The sequence below is a fragment of the Peromyscus maniculatus genome, chromosome 19 (genome assembly GCF_049852395.1).
Source record: "Peromyscus maniculatus bairdii isolate BWxNUB_F1_BW_parent chromosome 19, HU_Pman_BW_mat_3.1, whole genome shotgun sequence".
Taxonomy (NCBI): Eukaryota; Metazoa; Chordata; class Mammalia; order Rodentia; family Cricetidae; genus Peromyscus; species Peromyscus maniculatus.
This window is the reverse complement of record NC_134870.1, coordinates 2861438-2884585: the sequence shown is the minus strand read 5'-3', so window position 1 is coordinate 2884585 and position 23148 is coordinate 2861438. Positions and strand designations below refer to the sequence as shown.

The 23148-nt window shown below is 47.7% G+C and overlaps 1 protein-coding gene across 4 annotated transcripts in view; it reads right to left on the bottom strand.

Annotated features, from left to right (window-relative positions):
- The window catches only part of Cables1 (Cdk5 and Abl enzyme substrate 1), a 110920-nt gene that overhangs the window by 67823 nt on the left and 19949 nt on the right, over positions 1–23148 (bottom strand). For 2 of the 4 annotated variants that reach the window (XM_076554731.1, XM_076554732.1), the window contains exon 1: positions 18530–22475. The exons of the other annotated variants lie outside the window; for them this stretch is intronic. The gene's annotated coding sequence lies outside the window, so the exon portion shown is untranslated. Of the gene's footprint in view, positions 1–18529; positions 22476–23148 lie in introns of those variants that run through there. 4 annotated transcript variants of the gene reach the window in all.

The following is a 23148-nucleotide window of genomic DNA, read 5'->3' as shown; positions in this document are numbered from 1 at the left end:
ATCTACTTTTAAAGAGCAACAACTTGTCTGAAATGTTTTACATTGCTATGGATTTCAGTTTATTGATACAAATTTAAAGTTAATTTTGTTATACTGTATATAAAGTTCTACTCTTGTTTAAGGTATTATGTTTATGCAAGTCATTTAAAATTACAATGTATAATTAATAAATACAGATTAATAATTAGTCATCTATGATAATTAAACTTCTAGTCATGTTAGTTAAGTTTCCTAGGTATACATAGATGTACTTCAATTAGGTAGGTAATCTTCAAACACTTCAAAGACCTACAGAATATGGCATTTAAAATGTTTTAAAAACTTTTGACTTTTATGGACATTGAGACATATCATCTCCTGGCAGCACCAATCTACTTCAGAGAATATGATGGGCACTGAAGAAACTCCATATGGGCAAAAAGTTTGGGCAAGAAACTGCTCTTGCCTGGAATGCATGACAGTATGTTGTATAAACTAGACATGCAGGGCCCATGGGAAAATGACCACTGAACTTGGCCAAAACAAGGCTAGATGGTACTTCAGGTTCCTGCTTTGCAGAGGAGACTGCCAGACAATTCTGCAGAACATAAGGAGAAGCGACTGATGAACTTTGCCAATAGGCAAGACAGTCCTTCAAATCTCCTGGTTCACTAAATGTCTGCCAGAGATTCTAGGCCTATAGGCTGAAGGTAGATGCTCCAGCGTTGCGGAGGAACTTTGGATTACTGTCCAGGCAGCCAGCTTTATCTGCCATTTCTAGAATTATGGAAGTTGCTTGCAATGCACTTCCTGTCTACTTAGGTGATATTGTATCCTTCTGGGGTCTCTGATGTAGTTGAAAACTAGACAGTTGTAATTTTCCTTAGTTATGATAAAAGATAGGCTGTATATGAAGCTTTGGACTCACAAATATAGGATGGATGATGGAAAGTTTTTTATTTTGCCAGGTATAAATGGATTGAATACTGTAATTCTGCTTGATAACTGTTTTGTGGTGTGTAATTTTACTATGTTAAAGCTAAAGCCTTCCTTTTTGATTGGACATAAAGGGGAGGTACTGTAGGATGTCTTTCTGTAGGCTGTGAACATGTGCTTCTCTGATTGGTTGATAAATAAGCAGTTTGTCCAATGATGAGGCAGAATAAGGTTAGGCAGGACATTCAAACTGAAGAGATGGGAGAAGAAAGGAGGGTGAGAGGAGATGCCAGCCCACGGCCCACAGAGCAACAAGATGCCAGCAGACTGGTAACGCTATGGCCGTGTGACAACATATAGATTAATAGAAATGGGTTAAGTTATAAGAGCTAGCTAACAAGAGCTGACCCATAGGCCATACAGTTTGTAAATCATATAAGCCTCTGTGTATTTACTTGGGACCAAGCATCTGCAGGACATGGGTGGGAGAGATTTGTTCTGTCTGTGGGGCTGGGCAGGACCAGAGAAACTTCCAGCTACAGACAAACAGCTTCCTCGTGTGGTTAAATAACACTGGACTTCATCCATATAATAAGGCCAGGTCAACAACTGCCAGCCACAGCTGTCAGAAATGCAGCCATCTTACTAGGGAACCGAAGGTACAGAAATTACTGTAGAGGTATCCAGTTCACTGGGGAGTGTGCAAACACTAACTCCAGGAGTTCAGCTTTGGGAAACCACCATGAGAGCATCCTGCAGCTATGGCTCTGGGCATCTGCACCATCAGTTAAAATCCCAGTTAGTCCTGGCAAGTGAGGCCAGGCTGGGATCATGGCAGCACATCCCAGGCCACGGCATCTCTCAGCAGCAAATGCTTCTATCCCCATCCACAAGGCTCATAGGTATACAAAGGAGCATGCCTGGGCTCTAGGGTCTTAGGAAGCCCCTTAATTGCTGGGCCTCAGTTTTCTCATCTATAAAACGGGGGAAAAACCGGGCTGGAAGATGGCTAGATGGCTCAGCAGTTAGGAGTGCCTGCTGCTCTTGCAGACCTGAGTCACGTGACGGTCAGGCACCTGAGGTCAAGCACCCATAATTACAGCACCAGTGGTCTGTAGCTTCTGCAGGCACCCCTCACCAACATACACAAAACTGAACATCATAAAATCATTTTAAAGTGGAAATAAGGAGGCTGACTATACGAGCTCTGACCCCTCCTCCAGTCCCCACGAGTAGGGTCACCCCCAAATGCACTGTTTCTTAGCCCAGCTGAGACGTGGTCCTTCCATATCAAGACCCACCTGAAGTACAACAAAATCTACACTTATCTTCAGCATGGTCCCTGGGAAGCAGACACACTTACTAATACTCTTGCCACCTATAAAATTGGTGCCTGCCCGACCTCCATACCCTGCCTTACGGCCCATGTCTCCTCGTCAGTGGAAGGGTAGTGCATCTCTGGCACCATTCCAAGCCTTTAAACTAGAAGTAAAATATTAACAGGGGTGCATCCCTACACATCACTAGACACAACAGCCACACGCAGAAATAAATGTAAGCTACAGATACCAGAAGTCTCGACCAATCCTGCTATGCTCTGAGCCTCTCTTTGTAGAGCAGGATTTGGGGATGACCACTGAAGAGGGCTGTGTGGAATGTGATGCAACAGCTGTGGCCCTGAGGACTGCCCTCCCTCCCTCCCACAGACGCCCTCGGCAGGTCCCTGTAGCCACTGCTCAGGAGCAGGCACAACCAGGCCCCAGCCAGGCTCAGCCCCTGAAGATATTGATCAGTGTGATTGCTGCCCTGGCCTCGGGACCGGGGCCTACCAGGCTTGACTCCTATTCTTCAGGTGCTGGAGTTCACGTGGGAATCCACAGACCCACTGGAGAGTTCCACTGGGATCCCTCAAGATCTTTAATCTTTTGAGACCACCTTTCCTAGAGGCAAAAAGAAGAGCAGCCGTACCCACCTGAACTCAGGAGCCTCCCCTCACCCCCCACCCGGGGCTCCTCCACCACTCAGAACAGGTGCTCGCCCTAGAAAGCCCCGCTGGTCCAGGAAAGTGCAAATCCCAATGGCGCTCCCATGGAAAAGCTGTATCCAGCTCAGTTCTTCCCGGCCAGGAGAAGGCGGCTGCATACCTGGAACGCACGTCTAGACGGTTCTAAGAACTTGCATGTGTTTTTTTTTAAATCAGCACATTAGGTATTTAATCTGAACAAGTACAGAATCACACATGCGCATTATTACAGACTAAATGTTATCTGCGCCCCACCCCCAGGCCCAAATGAAATTCTAACACTCCTGTGATGATATTAGGAAGTGGAGTCTCTGGGAGGCAATTAGGTCACAAGGGAGGGACCCCCAGAAATGGGATTTATAAAGAAAGCACCCCAATTCCCTTTCTGCCACATGAGGATATGTGGGAAAGTCAGCTGTCTGTAATCTGACCCATCCCAACACCGAGCTAGCACACTGATTACAGGCTTCCAGCCCTTACTGTGAGAACGCAAACTTCAGTTGTTTAAAAGCCGTCTCGTCTCTGGTAGTTTGTTACAGCAGCCCAACTAAGACAGGCAGGCAGGCAGACAGACAGACACTCAAGACTTCAATTCTTTAAAAGGGAAAAAGATTTCAAATTTGAATGCTCATCTGTTCCTTTAAGTCACTGGGCACGATTCCCTTGTTCATGAAGACTCTTTGAGACAGTGGTGTACAACCTAGAAGAATCCATACCAGTCACCATAAGAAACCGTAACAGGGCGCCATGACACCAGCAGCATATATCTTGCCCTCAGGATGAAGAACTGTTGTTATCAGAAGGGTGTACCCTGTGAGCTAGCCATTGTGTCCATCTCCACCCTTACCATGCTAGATCCTTCAAGATCCGTAGTAACGTCTTTCACTAACCTTCTATCCTCAGGAAGCTGGCGGATGAGGTAGCTAAGGGCAGGCAGCCAGCTTAACCACCCTGCAATTGGTTCCCTAGGCTAAGCGCATTACTGGGCCACCCCTTTATCATAGGCACAGCTAGCTGATGAGCAAAGGTCTCTGAATATTTCAGTGACTGGTAGAGAATACTTAGCCTTGGACCAAAATAGCACGCTACTTTATTAACCACACAGACATGCAGTAACAGACCAGCAAGGCTCAAACAGGAGCCTTGGGTGCTGAAGTCACCAAATCAAGGTACCGATGACCAGCAGACTGAGCATGTCCCTAGGGCTCATCCTCTTGTCTGATAATTATAAGCAAGGACCTACCATGCCGGCCACAATGACCCTAGTGTGGTTCACACTTACTGTCAATGTGCTAGACAGCTTCCTGAGAGCATTTCAGACTCATCTCAAAATACTAAGCACTAAATGCAGAATTCTGAGCAAGAAGGGAGCTGAGAACCCACAACAGTACATCTCTGTATCTAAACATACCTACACGAACCAAATTGTTCTATTTGTAATGAATCGCTCACAGCTCATGTGCAAGGATGTCACTGTATTCCCCGGGAACCTAGAGATGGACAGTGTGGCCATGTTCTAATAAATTCATTTGCATACATTGAGAGCTTAAGAGGAAGTCACTGGGGGTCAGGGGAGAGGGCTACACAGCAGACAGTGAGGCTGGAAGAGGAGGACCCAGGGCCAGTAGCCCTAAAGCTTCTTAAGCACAAGAGAGCCCCTGCCCCCATTTCCAGGGCAGGAACAGCGGCCAGTCATCCATCCTGTCCCCGGGCAACCACCTCAGTGGCTGCTGGCTTCATTCCGGCCAGCAGTGACTCTGAGGACCCTGGGAGAGTGAGGGTTAGAGAGGCAGAAGCCAGATGTGGCCAGGGTTTCTTACAAGGACAAGGCAAGGTAGTGGGGTACTGCCCAGGGAGTGGAAAGTGCTGGCCCAAGAGTTAGAACCAGGCTGTGATGTGCTCAAAGTTGACCCCGGGCCTTGGTATGTGTCCTTATGTAAATGACGCACTTGTAAAGCCGACAGACTTGAGCCCAGCTGCATATCAGAATGCCCCTTGAAAAGTCTGCCGCTTGGGCCTGCCTCCACAGTCTGCCTAACTTGTCTGGGCTTGGCTGAAAGGATTTTTTTTTTTAAACCACCAGGGGATTCTAATGAGAAAGACAGTGGATGTCACTAAAGGAGGTCACCTCCAACAACCTGCTCTGGTCAAGGGTGAGTGACATGCCAGTTAATCCTGCATTGGCACACTTGGGATGGAAGTTACCAGAGCAGCCCCTGAGTGATGACCTGTCTCATTCATTCTTGCGTGGAGACCTTACAAAGGTCGGCGAGCAAAGGGAAGCAGGTCATTTAGCCCAGAGAGCCGAGGCTAGGGAGGACCAGAAGAGTTTCAGGAAGAAGCAGGAAGGAAGTACAGTGTGCTTGCATGTCACACACACGCAAAGGGCCAGAAGAACAGGGACCTAGGTCTGTTTTCTCCAGAACCAAAACAGCAGCTGCGTGGTCAGGTAGGGACCTTGGAGAGCAGCCATGCCAGACACTTCCTGTCGTGATGTTGTTTTCCTGCTTGGAACCCACTCACAATGTCCCTGGCTATGAGCTGAGCTACTGGGGGCAGTCTTCTCTTCACAGGTGTGGGCAGTGAGGGCAGAGACCTTAATTACATAAACAGGTGACAAGTTAAGGACACGATGATCACATCTGTTCAGACAGTTGTTATAACAAAAGAAAAAAAGAATTTCAGTGTATCATCAAGATGACCCCAAGCATATAATTTATGTGCCTTAGTGTGATATCATGTGCCCACTGACCAATCTCCTCCCTCCCTACGATAAGACCTAACAAGACGGGACAGAGGACTTCTGTATTAGTTCATTTTCTACTACTCTAAGTAGTAGATAGGACACCACAACCAAGGCAATGTAGAAAAGAAAGAGTTTATTTGGGGCTAACAGTTTCAGAGCTGAATCCATGACCACGAGAGCAGGGAAGATGTCAGCTGGAGGCAGGCGTGGAACTGAGCAGGAGCTGAAAGCTCACGTACTGACCCACAAGCACCAAGCAGAAAGCTAGCTGGGAATGGCAGGGGCATTTGAAAACCTCATAGCTAACACCAGAGACACACCTCCTCCAACAAGGCCACACCTCCTAATCCTTCCTAAACAGCTGCACCAGCTGGGAACAAAGTGTCTTAGTTAGGGTTTCTATTGCTGTGAAGAGACACCATGATCATAGCAACTCTTATAAAGAAAACATCTAATTGAGGGGGCTCGCTTACAGTTTCAGAGGTTCAGTCCATTGTCATCAGGACAGGGAGCATGGCAGCGTGCAGGCAGACATAGTGCTGGTAGTTGAGAATCCTACATCTTGCAGGCAATAGGAAGTTGACTGAGATACTGGGCAGTATCCTAAGCATAGTAATTCTTAACATCCCACCCATTAGTGACACACTTCCTCCAACAAGGCCACACCTACTCCAGCAAAGCCACATCTCCTAATAGTGCCATTCCTTATGAGATTATGAGGGCCAAATACATTTAAACCACCACATTCCACTCCCTGGCCCCCAAAAGCTTGTAACAATATCATAATGCAAAATGCATTCAGTCCAACATTAGAAGTCTCCATAGTCAATACCAGTCACAATCCTGTTTCAAAGTCCAAAGTCTCTTTTGAGATTCACGCAATTTCTTAACTACAATTCCCTATAAAATAAAAATAAAAAAGCAGATCACATACTTCAAACATATAATTGGATAGGATATACATTACCATTCCAAAATGTAGGGAAGAGAGCATAATAAGGAAATATTGGACCAAAGCAAGACCAAAAACCAGCTGGGCAAACTCCAAACTTTGCATCTTCATGTCTGATGTTAAAATGATCTTCAGATCTCCAACTCTGTTCATGTTTGACTGCAACATACTTCTTTCTTTGGGGCTTGTTCCACTCCCTATTATCACCTGTCCTCAGCAGGTATCCCATGATTCTGGCATCTCTAGCATCATGGGTTCTCCAAGGCAATCCAGGCTTCAACTTCACAGCTTCACTCAATGGCTTCTCTACTAGGCCTACATTCAGGAACACCCCTGACACACGCCTGGCCTCAGCAGCTTTTTTTAGCCATGGAAGCAAATTCCATAACCCCTTTCTTCTATCCTTAACTCTAAAGCCAGAGCCACGTGGCTGAGGTTGCCAAGTTCTCCTGCTTACTCAGGCTGGAACATGGCCCCCTTGTCTAATTACAACTTCGCCAGCTTTCTGTCCTTACTGGTCCTTTACTGCCTAAGCTTGGCTGTCTGAAACTAGATCTCCAGACCAGGTTAGCCTCAAACTCAGAGATCCACCAGCCTCTGCCTCCCAAGTGCTGAAATTAAAGGTGTGCCCCACCACACCTGGCTCTAAGCTTTTCTTTACTTTCCCCCCACACGCTGGAAACTTAGTTGGGTGGGATCTCGCTCTTTATTCCATTTCTTAGTCTGTGTATCATCTTGAACAAAGAACTCAGCTCCATTCCACTTTCTGGTGCTCTCTTTCTCCTCAGAATTTACATTTTGTAATTTACCCTGCTCAGTTTGTTCCTTTTCATTAGAGTTACCACTAATATCCACATAGCAGAGTCTACACTAGGCTGTTGTGAGATTTCCTCTGCCACGGGAATTAATCCAAACTCTCCACTTTAGCCTCAGGCAGATTCTTTGGACATGGGCAAAGGCAGCCACTTTCTTCACCAGAATATCATAAGAATGATCTCTGGCAACATACTAAAATACTTCCCCTCTGAAACCTCTTGAGCCAGCCCCCACCCCCAGTTCAAATAACACTCAGCACCACTGTCTTCCACGCTCCTACTAGGATGGCCCATTAAGTATCACTTAAAGCATTCTACTGCTTTCATAACCCAAAGTACCAAAAGTCCAACCAAATTACTCCAAACAAAAATATAATCTAGCCTATCACAGCAATGATCCACTTTTGGTACCAACCTCTGTCTTAGTTAGGGTTTCTATTGCTGGGAAGAGATACCATGACCACAGCAACTCTTATAAGGAAAACATTTAATTGAGAGGGCTCACTTACAGTTTCAGAGTTCAGTCCATTACCATCATGGTGAGGAGCATAGTGGCGTGCAGGCAGACATGGTGCTGAAGTAGCTGAGAGTCCTACATCTGGCAGGCAACAGCAAGTCAACTGAGACACTGGATGGTATCCTAAGCATAGGAATCCTCAAGCCTGCCCCACAGTGACAGACTTCCTCCAACTAATAGTGTCACTCCCTGTGAGATGATGGGGGCCAAATACATTCAGACACCCCACCAAGCATTCAAATATATGCACCCATGGGAGCCATCCTCATTCAAATCATCACAGCTGCCTAGGGAAGGGCTGTGCCATCGTCTCCTGGGTATTCCTGGGAAGGGACCAGGCTCAGCAAACAGCAGGTAATCAGTCAAGCCTGGCTAGCTACAGAAGTCCAACAGGCAGGTGGGCTGTCCCAAACTTCTCTCAGATGGTACTTGGCCTTTTCCTTTATATATAATTAGTGAACAATGTCTGATGTCTGAGTCTCCACTCTGTCTCACAAGGCCCAGAACCCATTCTTGGAAAGTTCTCTACTGCTGAATGGGGAAAAAGTGGCGCTGGATAAAGCACAGTCCTACCTTTATCTTATAAACTAGGGACTAAGTCTCAGGCCCTTGGGTTGCTCAATCGAAAAGGTTGAGGCTTGGCAGCCTAGAAGGCAGAGCAGGCCTTTGGGCAGCTGAGAAATCCCTTTGTAAGATGTGGGAAGATCTCTGACTTCCTGAATACAAGCCTCATGCCCTGGCTCATACCCCCTGCCTCAGGGACACAGTCTTTGCTCTGCCAAAGAAGGTTGTGGTGTCCTAAAACACATGGCATACTTCTGCCATCTGCCACTGGTTTACTATGGAAGCACGCTTCTTAAAGGAGCCCTTCAGTTCAGAGCTGTATGGAACCTGCAGCTGCTATCACCCATGCGTTTGTTGTGAAAATGATGCTTGGCAAAGACCAGGCTCTCAAAGCAAAATCAACCCCCAACATTCTCCTGTTGCTTCCTTCTTCTTCAGGGCTTTAAACTGAGAGCCACAGTCCTCTGGCTTGTGCTGCATTTCCCAAAAGTACGATAAGGTAACATCGGTCATGCCTGCAAACCTTAAAGCCAAAATTCCAGAGGCTCCTTAGTGGAAGTCAAGTCACTTCCCCGAGACAGGCCTTAGGGCCTAAAGCAAAATGGCCTTCACTCGAGTTCACCAGATACAGGCTTTGTCCTATTACCGATCTCAAGCTTCATCCAAAGTGCTGCTGAACCTGAGCACAGCCCCTTGCAGCAAGAGGTGTCAAAAGGGAAAGGAAACCTGAGTCTGGCTGTGGAATCTGACAGGACGGTGACACACTGCCTGGGCTGGGTCAGCAGTCCCAGAACCAGGCAGGCCAACACCTCCCCACCAGTCCTCTGGGCAAAGGGCTCCCAGACGGCCTCCTTCCCACATCACTGCTGACTGTCCTGACGTCAGAGCCATACCAGAAAACAGACCACAGTGACTAGAAACCCCCAGGGGTACTGGGGTTCTCCTCAGAAAGGAGGGAAAGCAGGTTTGTTTATATAAAAAAAGAGAAGGATCCCCACAGAAAATTGCACAATTGGTTGTCCAATGCCAAACAGTCAGCCCTGAAAACATACACACAAGTAACATTACACAGACTGAGCAGGCTGTACAGAAATATACATGTATATACACATATGCATATAATAACAAGGAAAAAAGTGGCCCTGAATTGAAGGAGAAAGGGGAGGGGCATATGGGAGGGCTGAGAAGAAAGAAAAGAAGGGAGAATGTTATATTATAACCTCAATTTTTGTTTTGTTATTTTTGTTTTTCGAGACAGGGTTTCTCTGTGTAGTCCTGACTGTCCTGGAACTCACTCTGTAGACCAGGCTGGCCTCGAACTCAGAGATCTGTCTCTGCCTCCTGAGTGCTTGGATTAAAGGTGTGCACCACCACCACTGCCCAGGTCAAATCCATTTTTTAAAAAGACTCCATCTGATGAATCAGGCAAAGAAATCAAATTAAAATCAAAACTCCAAGCACTGTCGACCAGCTTGTTTAAATAAGATCTGTTTCTACGTTGTTCTAGGTGGGTTAAGAAGGACTCTCTAAATGTTTGCAGAGAATACAAATGGTGCTTGGCTGGTTTATTCTTGCTGCAAGGGTTCTCAGTAGACTTGCCAAATCCTGGAAAACCAAGGTGTGAGGTCACTGCAGTATGTCTAGCTATTTAAAGCAGACAAGCTGTGAGCAGACCGACTACCTGGCCAGGCAGTCACTGTCAGCTCCTGCAGGCCACCCTGGACACCCAGGCCCTGCAAACGAGACATGGGCCTTTTGAACATCAGCGGAAGCCCATAGTGACTGAGTCCCTCTGGACCACGTTCAAACACCTCTCACAGGGGATGGAGGGAGACTTGAGAGACTGCTAGACGGGTAACTGTGCCACGCTGAAGGTGTCCGCCCAGTCTCCCAGCTTTTGTTTGTTTGTTTCCTGCTGAGAGGGGTTTCGCCATGTGTAGCCCTCCTAGCCTGGAACTGGCTGTGTTAACCAGGGTGGCCTTGAACTCTTGGCAATCAGCCTGCCTCTGCCTCCCCAGCACTACCATGCCCAACAACGCCTGGGATAGTTTTGAGTATCAGGAAATGCAGAGGCTGGCCCGGACCCCGGCTCTGGTCTGGACCACTCAGGCCTGACTGGAGGGAGGTTCGGGGCTGCACCTGGAGAACACACACCGGCCAATCGTGCAGAAGAGCAAAGCTAGGCAAGCAAGTGCAGGGCCTTCAGAAGGCAGGCTCCAGACAGGTCTTCTGGACCCGATGACGACGGCACTGCTCTCCTGTGGAGCAAAAGGATTCCCCTTTGGTGACAGAGGTGACGAGTGGGAGCCAAGATCAGGGTCAGGGTGGGAGGGAAATACTAGAAAAGGAAAAGCCATCAAAATCTAGACGAGAGTCACCCTATGAAGACAAGAGCCCTGCAGACCGACTGCAAGCCAAGTAGCTTGGGGACGGGTCAGGGATGTTCTCAGAGGGCATCAGGATTCCAGGAACAAAGTCTACATTCCCCACGCCAGGAAGGAAGGCACTGGGAATCCTGCACTCCCAACCGGCGTTAAGATCAGAGCAGTCCAGGTGTGGAGGGGGCTGGCCGAGCAAGCTTAAAGGATAGACAAAATGTAACCGGAAGCAGAGGCTCAGACTATGGCAGGAGGTTCTGAGATGACAGGACCCAGGTTGAGTGTGAAGCATGGGATTTCTTGGAACAAAGTCTAGTCTCAGGAAGGAGACCAAGGAGCCCAGGAGTGGATAGGCTCCCAATCTAGATGGATCAGGAGATAGAAGGGCCCAGTGGCCACCACGGCTACATGCAAAAATGTGTGGGAATGGTGTTAGTCACAGAACAGCTGTGCACACACTGTGATTCAGAGGTGGTCCAAAAACACCTGCAGAGGGCATGGGGTACCAGGAAGGGGTGATACAGCAGCCACCATGGCGGCTGGCGGCAGCCCCATTCCCAAGTCTTCAAAGACTCCTGAGTACTAGCCCAGGCCCTCAGCTCCAGCCTCCTCAGAAGCCAATTTCATTCTACATTCCTCTTGCTACATAGCCCAGCCTGACAATGCCCTGAGCCTCGGTGACATCACCTTTCTTCGTTTCCTGGTCACTGGAAGACACCTTTACACATCTTCCTAAGCCAGACACACACGTATGTTTCATTAGAATGTAAGATGAGGCACTCTCTGTGCCGGCTCTGTGGAGACTGGTGTACAAGGACAGAAAATTCAAAAGGAAAAGGCAGGTCCTGCCTGGAGGTGAGCATCTCCCCCCTCCTCCAGGCTGGCGGAGCTGCCTGTCCACAAGGCACCGAGGGACCTTTAGTGAACAGACCTTTTGGTGGGGATACCAGCATTAAAATCTCTTGGTTCCTGGTCTGACCTTTTTCTGTTCTGAAGGGCCTTCAACAGCAATGGATTTTGACAGCTTGGAAACAGTAGGCAATTATTTATAGCAAATTCAAGATCAATGGGGTTCCACAAATCCAAATTTTCTAGGAGCTGTTCAGATGAACTGCAGTTTATGGGAACGTAAGGATGCTTTCTTCCTCATCCTCAGAGTATCAGATCCAGGGACTTGGAGCGGTCAACTCTTTCTGGAAACGTTCTGTAAAATGCCTGTTTTTCTTTGGCTTCTTATATCTATCTCTTTTTGTGAAAAGCTGAACAGGGACAGGCACTGAAGCCTTAGTCTCATAAGTGGCTCATAAAGATGCCCGGGTGACCCAATCCTAGTTCAGAAGAACTGGCAGCATCCTCTCTTCACCCACCAGAATGCCACCTTCATCCTCAGACACGGCACAGTGCCACCGGTCCAGGAGGCTGTCCTTGGCATTTTCTGAATTCCTACAATACTTGTGCATTGGCGACATCTGCAAACATCAACACCTAAATACTTGTACACTGGATGACGCTATTCTCATTATCTTATAACAGACACTTAGTCTCCTTCTTTGGAATCCCTTCAGTGACTGGCAGGTTGTAAGCAGCCGACTTTCAATAAATTCTTCAGCACAGCACAAACAACTGCGCAGTCACAGCTCGAGAGACGCAGCATGGGGTGCAACAGTCCTGGGAGCCAGAAGACCCTCACTGGGGAGTGCTGGGGGAAGGGGCTTGGCATACAAGCATGAAGACCAAAGTTCAAATCCCCAGCACCCACATAAATGCCACGTGGGTGTAGTGGCGATCCCTGTGGCAAACTGGCTAGCCTAACTAGCTGAGAGTTCTGGGACAAGTGAAGGAGCCGGGCCTCTCTCGATATTTAAGGCAGCGAGTGACTGATGAAGAGTCTAGCATCAACTTTAGCCCTCCACACAGATACACACTCAGACATATACACACAGACACAGACACACACACACACACACACACACACACACACACACACACACTTCTTATACATAGATACACATTCTTTTATACAGATACGCTTTTTTGTTTTGTTTTTGTTTGTTTTTCAAGTCAAGGTTTCTTTATGTAACAGCCCTAGCTGTCCTAGAACTCACTCTGTAGCCCAGGCTGTCCTCAAACTCACAGAGATCCACCTGCCTCTGCCTCCCAAGTGCTGAGATTAAAGGTGTGAGCCACCACCACCACCTAGAAATTCCAAACTTTATAAACATAATTGCTGCAACATTTAATCTATGGCTCAATCATGATTATAACACATAAGGTTCTTTGATATTTAAATTATTCACCAGTTATTTGTATGGGTGTTTTGTCTGCATGTATATCTGTGTGCCATGTGTGTGCCTAGTGCCCTGTGAGGCCAAAGAAGGTATATTCTATCTCTGGGACTGCAGGCACATATGGTTGAGACACCTGTGGGTGCTAAGAATTGAACCCCATTCCTCTGGAAGAGCAGTGAGTATTCTTTACCATCAAGTCATCTCTGTGGCCCCTTCTGATATTTAAACAAATGTGGAAACCTGAAGACAAGGATGCTCTTTCGAGTCCAAGGTGAATCTCAGCATCTCATTTGTTTCTTTTGGTCCTGCTTGTACAGCAGGGTTATAATACCCATTGGAAAGGATGAGCAGGTACCTATGGCAACCATTTTCAAACATCTTAGGACCCAGTTCTCTCCAGTAAATGAGAGAGGTGACGCTTAATTGCATAAATTCTACCTACTCTGGCAGCATGAGTTAACTAGTGCATAGTTAGTTAAGTAATTAATGCACAGGTCATCAGCATGTCAGGTTTTGTTATATAATAGTAGGGTTCATTTTCTTTTACTGTAGTTTTAAAACACCTTATATACAACTATGTATGTGTTCTAGTCCTTTCTGTTGCTATAACAAGAACCCTGACACCCCCGCCCCCGTCAATGCCATTTTGGCACATAATGCCAAATTATATAATTCTCCGACCTTCTGGGGAGAAGGCAGGAACTCAAGCAGTTGATCGCACATCACATTCACAGTCAACAGCAACGAGAGATAAATGTGCCTATGCTGCCTGTCTGCTTAGCTGTCTTTCTTTTCTCTTACAGTTCAGGGTCTAGCCTAGGGAACTGTGTACCCACAATGGGCTGGGTCTTCCTGTGTCAATTATCAAGACTATCTCGCACAGATAAGCACACACTTCTCAGGTGATCCTGGATTATGGCAAGTTGACATTTAAAATCTTCACAATAGGTATATGTTACATACATAAGTTCATATACAATTATACCCTAACATGTTAAGCAGTTACCATATATAACCAATAGTTCCATTGCTTGGTACGACCCAAGAGAAATGCACACATTGTCCACACAAAAACTCACCAGGAATGTTCACAGCAGCACTATGCATATAAGTCCACGTGCAATTCACACAAGTCCATGTGTCCATCCACCAGGGAATGGTCAAATAAAATGCAATGCTAATCAGCCTTAAAAAGAGATCAAGTATTGTGTGCTACAACATGAACCTTTCGAACATTCTAAGGCAGAGTCGCCTAGGAATCCATTTACATGAAATGTCCAGAGAAGAAACCCATAGATACGTAGGTTCACAAGGCAGGGAACAGGGACCATCAGTGACCACAGGGCTCCTCCTGAGGGTGACGAAGCTCTCTGAAATCAGACAGCAGTGATGGTCACACAACTCCGTGAATAGACAGCGAGAGCGGTGTTCATTGGCTTTAGTAAACAGATGGCAGTGGAGTTTACTGCAATAAAGCTGTTAAAATATTTATGTATGATATATGAAATCTATATATGCACAAAAACATGAGGAAAAAACATATTGAAAATGAACCAACCATTTGTGGAACTTGAAACGCCCTTGCTGAGATCCTCCGAACACCACTTTGAAAACTATGGCTGGGGTTCAATTTCTTCTTACTGGGAGGTGGAATGGCCTGCTCACATCGGAGGTAGACCGTGGGGACACAAGGATCATCGTAACATTCACGGTTCCTCTGAATCCTGTTTCCAACCCAGTACAGCAGGCTCCAGGTTAGAACCGAAAGCCGGGGATGTGGGCACGAGAAGGGCCCACCCATAACTCACATGGACCCTACAGCATCACCCATAGACTGCTTAGAGCACCTTCTGCCGAAAGCACAGGACCGTCACCAGCATCTGTCCCAACTCTGCACCCCGACAGAGCAAGCCGGAAGGCTCCTGGCCACCTCCGTTCTCTCCACTCTCCCTTCCCCTGGCCTCTGGAGGAGACAACGTGACTGCTCTTCCAGGCTTGCGCCGTCGTCAGAAGAGGAACCATGAATACCTCCATCTTCCAGGCTGCCCGCTCAGTGTCTTCAGCGCAATCGGATATCTGAGCCTCTCACTCCGAGCCTTTTAAGTTGTATTGGTGCAGCTGCCTGGCTGTATATATAACTAGCAGCCGCAGTTCTAATTACAGGCTGTTGAGGGAAAGGCAAGGGGCCTGTGCCTAATGCCCCGGAAGTCGCTCAGATGCATGCGGATTCTACCACTTACTGGATTCATTAGCCTATCTCAAAGGTCTGAAAGGCCCCTCCATGTCACGGCTTTGCTGTGATACCACACAGCTGCTGTGGAAAAGAATACACATACACACACATATACACATATATACACAAACACACACACATATATGTACTCTGTGTGTGTGTGTGTGTGTGTCCCCGTCCGAGAGAGAATGTATATGTGCTTTTAAGTACCCATACAAGAAAGAAGAGCGTATGGAATTCCCCGGATTTGGAGGTGTAGGCAGTTATAAGTTATTCGGTATGAGTGCTGGAACCAAACTCTGCTTTTCCAAGAACAGTGTGTACTCTCAAACACGGAGCCATCTCTCCAGCCCCAAGAACATATTCTTAATGACCAAGAGGGTTAGGACACGCTGTTCTCAATTTACATCCTCAAAAGCAATAGGCTAAAATAAAAGTGACTAAGTACCATTCATTTTTCCTAGGGGTGTTTAATGATGTCCTTTTTAAAGCTGAGATCCTTTAACTGGGGTCCGCGGACATTCCTGGAGACTCTGTGGACTTCTAAAGTCAGATGTAGTGTGTATGTGTGTGCCCACTACTTCCTTCTCTCTTCTGACAGACCAAAGGGCTCCAGAACAGATGAGAAACTGTTGCTGTACACTAACAGGGCACCCACTGGGGTAGCAATAGGGTTCAGAAGGACAGGGCTCTAGACTGAATTGACTCTCCTGTGTGACCCAGCAAGCAGTTACTGTCAACATTGACACAGTGATGGAGTATGAAGAGATGGAGGAATGTAAGGCTTGGGTCCTTGTTCTTAGGTAGCACATGATGGTTGGGACTCTAGTTAATACCCTGAAGCCAGGGGCTTGAGATGCCCATAAGCATTATAGGAATATGAGATTGATGAGGTCACGGGGAACTCATGTTCTAATGGGGGTGCAGGAATCAGATGGGTGTCCCATACCTCTAGGAACTTTAGCCCATGTTCTGTGGGGCCAGGGCCAAGCTCTAGAGCAGTGGTCCTCAACCTTCCTGATGCTGCGACCCTTTAACATAGCTCCTCATGGTATGGTGACCCCCGACCGTAAAATTACTTCATTGCTACTCCACAACTGTAGTTTGGCTACTGTTATGAACAGTAATGTAAATATCTGGTATGCAGAATATCTGACATCTGACCCCTGTGAAAGGACCACAGAGGGGTCATGACCCACAGGTTGAGAACCACTGCTCTAGAGCTTCAGTAGGTGACAGAGAGCTGAGAGGAAAGCCGAAAGCCAACAGCAAGAGATAAGGCCCCCTCTGGAAAATGGGAAGATTCCTAAGAGTCACAAGGAGAAACACCATCGACATACTCAAATGAAAAACCGGGGCTAGCAAAAGGAACTTCACGAAGTGTCACCAGGAAATCAGCATGTCTAAAAACAGGGAAGGCTGACAAAACAGCACACACCACACAGAGGTCCAGGGACATGGCCCCTCCACCAACCACGCCCCCAACTCTGGGAAAAAAATTACCAGAAGTTAAAGTTTCATCATTTGTTCAGTCACCGCTCCCCCCCTCCCCAATTTCCTAACACACACGCAGGGCGCCAGGGACAGACGGATGAAGGACGGCCTGACCGGCAGACACAATAGTAGCTAATTACAAAATAGACCACAGTGAATGCCGACCCCGGTGTTACAGGAAGGAGAGGACCCCAGCCTAGCTCAGGGTAACGCATGAGGAAATCAAAGACTTCCTGGATGTTGGTGTGAGGATACACCTGAGAGGTCACTAGCCTGGGTGGGACAGGCACACTCAGGCACAACCCTCACGTGTGCACCAGCCTCACCTCTACGAATAATCTAACCTGTGTGTGTGAAATTGCTCTCTCCCTGCAAGGTAATAGGAAAAGGAGGTCTCAACCTTTCTTCTAAGGAGCACAGGGGCCCCTCCCGTGGGTTCTTGCCTCAAGCTCAGTCTGTATTTTCACACAGTCCTTTGAAACTGAGGCTGTGGAGCACTGGGACATGACAGGTTCATCCTGATGCTGAACTGTGTGTCTATTAAGTCAGGTCTGAGATTTAAGGTCTTGTAATCATCAAGAGCCCATTTTCCGGGGTTCATAAAATCCTAGTGGTTCAGCTATCAGTGCAATAAAAAAAAAAAAAAAAAAAAAAAAAAACATGTGCTTATAGATGGACCTGAAATGCTGGAAGTTGCCTAAGGAGCATGGAACTCCCACACAGGTAAGGTTCGGGAGCAACCCTGTCCATCAAACTCTTCAGTTGGAAGTGTGGCAGAAAGGGGACTTTGTTTTGCATGTGGACACACTGTCCTTAACATAGCACAGAGGTCTCAGGAAGGAACAAGTCTTTTGCTACGGGCTTCATGAACAGTGCCGTGTTAACTTGAGTGCTCTGCGTTCCATTTTGCAGATGGAGAAACTGAAGCTCCCATGGGGCATGGACCTTGCCCAAGGCCTCAGATCCAAGACACCAGGAAATATCTAAAGTTCCACTCTTTAAAGGAAACACTCTTGTCTTCTAAGCCAGCAGTCCAGTGCATCCAGGGAAACATGAGGGCTCTCTTCCAGAGGGGTGATGGGGGGGGGGGGCGTGCTGGGGCCGCTGTCTGAGACGGAGCATTGTCTAACCACCCTGGCCCCTCACAGAGGCTTGCTGCCCCTCCTGATGGTGCCTCTCTGCTGTGTGCCTATGCTGGGCCAGTCTGCAGGCCAACATCATGACCTCATCAGGGCATGACTCACTTACCCTGCAGCTAGCTGCCTGTATGACCCACAGAGGAGCAGACCCTGATCATCATGGGAGACTACTGGAGAATGTTTCTCCTCTCTGTCTCTGTCTCTGTCTCTATCTCTGTCTCTCTCTCTCTGTCTCTGTCTCTGTCTCTGTCTCTCTCTCTCTCTCTCTCTCTCTCTCTCTCACACACACACACACACACACACACACACACACACACACAGTCTTCCTATTTACAGAGTAACAGTGCCATAGTTTGATAGGTATCATGATCAAGTCATATAAAACTAGCATGTCTACCTCTGCAAACATTTGGTTTCCAAAAGTGAGTTTCAGAGCCTCACACTACTTCAAACCCCCGAACTTACTCCAGGGACGGACGAGGCGCCCATCTCCCTTCTCTCTTTTTAAATTCTCCTCAGTCCTCCTGAAGTTTGACTCAAAAGAAGCTCTTCCTGCGGCTTCTGCCCAAAGCAGGCTCTTTTACCTTGGACTTCAAAGCTTATTTCTAAGAGGAAGTGACTTTGCCAAAGGGGAGAACGATCTACGCTTTACCCGAGTGAGAAGAAATGGCTGGGGCTGTAAGAAGTAAACTTAAAAAGTCTGGGCTGGGCGTGGCTTCTCCCCTAGAATTCTGGGGTGTCATCATGAGAAATAACGGCTTCTCTGGCCAGAGAGGCAGTTGTCTTAGAAACAGGTGGGAGGTGACATGTCATTACAGGATGCGATCAGGTCTTTAGGCAACTGTACTATGGGTACCTAAAGTAAGTCTGCTGGGGAGCCCCTAGTACAGAAGGGCACCAGATGATCCCAACAGGAAATTCCACACACCCAAGGAGTGGTGAGCTGTTTTCCTCCAGGCCCCACCACAGCCTGGGCCACAGCTAATGCTGTCCAAACCGATGAATTCTGGTAAGACCTATGTGACATTCACCATCATGGTCCCATCTGAGTGTACTATGTACCGATGCTGAGGCATGCAGCCATCAGTACCAGGGACCTCCTATTTCATCACCCCAAACCCTCTGTACCCACCAAACACTAGTTTCCCATCACCTCCTCCAGCCCGACAGCCACCCTTAAACTTCCCATCCTTTCATCTGACCACACTAGGCAACTCAGGAAGTGGAATCATAGCATCTGCCCTTGGCTGGCTCCTCTGTTCAGTTAGCATAATACCTTGTCCGACTCCCTTCTTCTGAAGGCTGAATGATACTCCGTCACATGCACAGACATCACCACGTGCCTGTCACTTCTCAGTGACTACTTGGATTGTGTCCACCTTTTGACAGTCAACAACGCTGTGGGAAACACAGGGGTACAATATCCATTCTCCTCCCCACCAACTTTCTCAGAACAAATTGACATCAGTTCCACCCACTGCCTCAGGGGTAGATTTGCCACTGGGTGACCTCAAGAAGCCTCCAGAGTGAAAAGAAGAGAGGCAGCCTCGGAGACTACTGTCTTCCCTCCCAGTGATTGGTGGCACCTGGGAGCCATTGGCTACCTGCTCTGTTGTGTTTAAGGGTGGCTGTATGTGTAGAAACTGGCCACGAGCTTTTATCTCTACACATCACGTCCCTTCCATTCCATCAGGTCCCCCAAACAAATGTCCTCTTTCCTTCAAGAAGGCTGGAACACCTGAAAACACCCCTAAGGAACTGGATGCCAGCCCTGGGTTAGAAGCCCCTTCTACCTCCCAGCCCTCCCTGCATACAGAGCCCGTGTGGACACATCCCCCCAACATGCCTCAGCTGCAGCCCTGAACTGACGGGGCAGATACTCCCAGTCTGGCCTCCTAGATACAGAACAATTGCCGGCACACTGACTGTACATACAAAATACTTTACACACATTCCCTCCTAGTCACCAAATAATTAGCACCAAATTACCACTCACAGATTATCATCAATAGAATCTAACTGGTGATTCCCATATGGATGCTATCTGGTTAGCCCTTTGAAGTGAATTTTGAAACCACTAATAAAACTACAGAGCAAAGCACATAGTAAATAAGACAGACCCTGAATTTCCAAACAGCTTTTGAAATACAATGGCCGTCTGCTGGACTGTCCAGAGCCTGAGGACTCCTGGGGGCCAGTGTGAGGACAGGGAGGGCCAGCTCTCTTCATGATGTAGCTACATACATTTCTGTCATACATAAAGACCATGAAGTCTCCAGAAGTAGCCTAGAAAGTTTTCATCCTTGCTTAATTAAAAAAGGCAGACTTGAGATTATCATTAAGCAAGCATAAAAATATTAAAGCACACTCCCAGGAGATTAAGGGAGATCATTTCCGCTGATAATGATCTTGAGGCAAGCTCTATCAAGAGAATCAGGCAGACAAAGGAGTGATCTGGCTTCTATTTCCAGCTTCCTGCCTCCTGGTCATTCAGAGCTGGTTCCAATTTCTAGGTCCACTTTGCTATGAAATGGGGAGAAAAGGCCACCTCTCCATTAAAGAGGACACTCAGCAGAGATGTCATATACAGCACAGACTGTAGGGCACCCCGTCTTTGGGCAAGGAGTCGCTGTGGGCAGTGTTCTCTTAAGAACTCGGCCACTCCCAGCCACACATAGAACGGGACATGGAATGAGCATAACACGATTCACGAATAAAACTCCCCCTCCCCAAATGCACGAGCTCCGGTCTATCATTTTAAAAACAACTGACTATATACGCACATAACATAGTTGACAGCACCTGAGCCATCCATGTGTGCACATGTCCTAAACCAAAACATTAGCTGATCACCTCTGGAGGTACTTTAATGGGTAATCTGATTGGCACGCATGGACCTGAGGGAGAGCTGGCCCAATCCTAACCTGCCAAGTGAGGTTCAGTGCTGACGCTGCTTCTAGGTGGTATGAAGTGGAAAAGGCTCCAGAGACTTCAGAAGAAAGCTCCTGAAGCAATTCCACTTCCTTCCAGGAGCCTGAGGAAAGCTAATCCGGTCAACCACAAAGCCCCCAAAATGGCAGGCATGGGGCTTAAAACCTTGACCCCAGACCAGCATCATAGCCTCTTGGTCCTGGGGTTTTAATTTTTAAAATAACATTTATTTAATATGCATATTGTGTGTGCAAAGGTCAGAGGACAGCTTCCAGAAATCGGCTTTCTCACCACCATGCGGGTCCTGGGAATTGAACCCACGTCACCAGGCTTGGCAGCACACACCTTTCTCACTGAGCCATCTGAGCAGCCCAGCCCCAGGACCCGAGACGTGTCCAACAAGCTCCCTCGTGCCTCAGTGTTTCATAGGTAGGATGGTGATGACCGACCTACCATAAATGACACATACCACACACTAACACTGGAAAGCTTTAAATCTTCCTAAAGAAAACATACACTAATGAACACGTTTACATGGCGGAAGTCTGAGAGCTACATGCTCTCAGGCTCTCCCAGTCTGAAGAGAGCCTCGGCCTCAGTGTCTACAGCTGCCTCTGGTGTGAACTAACCACACAGTCGGCTGTTTTTCTGTTGTTGCTACAAATCCATCCCTGCTAGCCTCAACGAGGAACACCCTGTGCCCCCGAGCCTGGGACATCTGGCAGCTACACCCTCTGTACCCCAAATACTTGCTTCTCCCAGCCCCACTTACACTTCCCCTCTTTCTCCACACAGTGACAGCACAGGTTCTAAGTCCTGGCTTTGTGACCGCCTCTGCTCACTTCTAAATATGGAAAACACTCCACTTGTCACCTCTTGGTCCTTCTACCTGAGTCCATTTCCACCCCGTTTGAAGCGTTTTATCTAGTGACTGGGGCCCAGTTTCAGGGGATGACAGTTGTGGGGAGGCAGGAGCTGGCTGCTTGTTCACACCGTGGCTGACCACAACAGGAGTGGGACAGGGAGCAGGGTGGGGTGGCAGCCCTTGCAACTCACCCCCAAGAGGGAAGATCAATTTTCTTCAATGCAGTGGCATCAACCACGAGCCTGGTCCATCTCAGGAGCAGATGGCCAACACTAATCAGACTCCAATGTTCTTCGTGGCTTCTTTGGCTTTTGTTAAGAGGGAGAAAAAAATGAAGTGAAGCTGGGTGGGTAGGGAGCAGGGGTGGAAACTGAAGACTAGGAATTAGATGACAGGAAACGATGATAAGAAGACACTGTATGGCCAGGAGGCGGTGGTGGCACATGCCTTTAATCCCAGCACTCAGGAGACAGAGCCAGACAGATCTCTGTGAGTTCAAGGCCAGCCTGGGCTACCAACTGAGTTCCAGGATAGTCTCCAAAACTACACAGAGAAACCCTGTCTCAAAAACAAAAACAATCAAACAAAAAGACACTGTATGAAATTCCAAAAGAATTTTTAAAAAATAAAATAAAATAAAAGGCTCAGTCCTGGTGGTCTTTGTCTGTCTGTCCCATGTCCTAAAGGCTCCACAACCTCCCAACATAGCACCACCTGTGGAGATCTAAGCGTTGAAACACGTGAGCCTGTAGGGACATTTCTAATCAACCCACAGTCGTCCTTCACGTTCATCTTGAGCGTGCTCCTGACAAGTCCAGCCTTGCTGACTTCAGACAGCGATGTGTTCAACGGCCCTCCAAGCAGAGGCCCTGGAACACCTGGCAGTCATACATGTGCAGCGAGGACATCACACAGTCATCCACAGCAGTCGTCCATGGCTTTCTACACACGCTTGGCCTAGGCCTGAACCTGTCATGGACAGTCTTACGAAAGACAACTCTGCCTATGTCTCTAGAATGGTTGGTGTGTGTGTGTGTGTGTGTGTGTGTGTGTGTGTGTGTGTGTGTGTGTTGTATTGCATGTTGTGTGCATTCATGCAGAGTGTGGCCATGTGTAGTCACATATGGAGATATGGAGGGCGGAAGTCAACCTCAGGTGTTGGTTCCTGCCTTCAACCTCATTTGAGGGAGACTCTCTCTGTAGTTTATGTTTGTGCAAACGCCAGACTGGCCTGCAAGAAAGCTTCCCAGGGTCCTCCGGTCTCTGCCTCCTGTACTCTGCATGAGCA